This window comes from Berghia stephanieae, chromosome 4, assembly GCF_034508935.2.
Source record: "Berghia stephanieae isolate SIO BIC M18660-M18661 chromosome 4, UCSD_Bste_1.3, whole genome shotgun sequence".
NCBI lineage: Eukaryota > Metazoa > Mollusca > Gastropoda > Nudibranchia > Aeolidiidae > Berghia > Berghia stephanieae.
The window spans coordinates 356797-359296 of NC_088363.1; positions in this window are offsets into that span (position 1 = coordinate 356797).

Genomic DNA, 2500 nt, shown 5'->3' on the forward strand with positions numbered 1-2500 from the left:
CCACTACTACTACAACCATCACCACCACCACTACATCGTCATTACCACTACTACTACAACCATCACCACCACCACTCATTCGTCATTACCACTACTACTACAACCACCACATCATCATTACCACTACTACTACAACCACCACCACCACATCATCACTACCACTACTACTACAACTACCACCACCACATCATCACTACCACTACTACTACAAGCACCTCCACCACATCATCATTACCACTACTACTACAACTACCACCACCACATCATCACTACCACTACTACTACTACCACCGCATCATCATTACCACTACTACTACAACCACCACCACCACATCATCACTACCACTACTACTACAACTACCACCACCACATCATCACTACCACTACTACTACAAGCACCTCCACCACATCATCATTACCACTACTACTACAACTACCACCACCACATCATCACTACCACTACTACTACAACCACCTCCACCACATCATTACCACTACTACTACAACCACCACATCATCATTACCACTACTACTACAACTACCACCACCACATCATCACTACCACTACTACTACAACCACCTCCACCACATCATTACCACTACTACTACAGCCACCACCACCACATCATCACTACAACTATTACTACTACAACCACCACCACCACATCATCACTACAACTACTACAACTACTACCACCACCACATCATCACTACCACTACTACTGCAACCACCACCACATCATCACTACCACTACTACTGCAACAACCACCACCACATCATCATCACTGAAACTACCACTACTACTACAACCACCACATCATCACTACCACTACTACTTCAACCACCACCACATCATCTTCATTACCAATACTACTACAACCACCATCACCACATCATCCACACTACCTCTAATTTTACGACAACCACCACCACATCATCATCATCATCATCATCATCATCACTACTACAACCCCCACTACCACATCATCATCACTACCATTTGTAGTACACTACCACCACCACTACAACCACCACCACATAATTATCACTACCACTACTACTACAAGCACCACCACCACCTCATCTTCATCACTACCTCCACTACTACTACTACAACCACCACCACCACGTCATCATCACTACCGCTGCTACTACAACCACCACAACCACATCGTCATCACTAACACTACTACTGCTACTACTATAATACTACTGCTACAACCACCACGACGACGACTACTACTACTACTACTACTACTACTACTACTACTACTACTACTACTACTACTACTACTACTACTACTACTGCTACAACCACTACTACTACTACTACTACTACTACTACTACTACTACTACTACTACTACTACTACTACTACTACTACTGCTACAACCACTACTACTGCTACTACTGCTACAACCACCACTACTACTACTACTACTGCTACAACCACTAGTACTACTACTACTACTGCTACAACAACCACCACCACTACATTATCATCATCACTACCACTACTACTACAACCACCAGCACCACATCATCATCACAACCACTACTACTACAATACAATCATCTCTACCACTACAACCACCACCACAACCACATCATCATTACCACTACTACTACTACTACTACAACCACCACATCATCATCATCACTACCACTACTACTACAACCACCAATACCACATTATCATCACTACCATTTGTACTACAACCACCATCACCACCACATCAACATCACTACCACCACTACTACAACCACTACCACATCATTATCATCACGACCACAACTACTACAACCACTATACCACCACCACATCATCATCACTACCACTACTACTTCAACCACCATCATCACCATATCATCATCACTACTACTACAACAACAACCACAATCACATCTTCATCATCACTACCACTATTACTACAACAACTAACACATCATCATCCTCACTACCACCAGTACTACAATCTCTACCATTATGTTTTGGCGCTTTACTCCATTTAAAATAAGGAAACTTTGGGATTGTATTTGGCAATGTGTTTATGTATCATAATATAATTCTAATCAGTTATCTATTTAGAACTATACAATATGTAAACACAATGCCAAATACCATTCCAATTCCTTTTTCACGTGTGCGGAAATTCCTCTTTCGGCATTGAAATTCCTACGAGTGGTGTCTGAAACTCCTGTGAGCCAAATTTAAAGTTGGCGTCTCTGCTGTTACACCTGAGTACGGTGATTCCTGACCTCCCGTAGTGGGCAGGGGGGTACATCGCTGTTACACCTGAGTACGGTGATTCCTGACCTCCCATAGTGGGCAGGGGGGTACAACGCTGTTACACCTGAGTACGGTGATTCCTGACCTCCCATAGTTGGCAGGGGGGTACAACGCTGTTACACCTGAGTACGGTGATTCCTGACCTCCCATAGTGGGCAGGGGGTACATCGCTGTTACACCTGAGTACGGTGATTCCTGACCTCCCATAG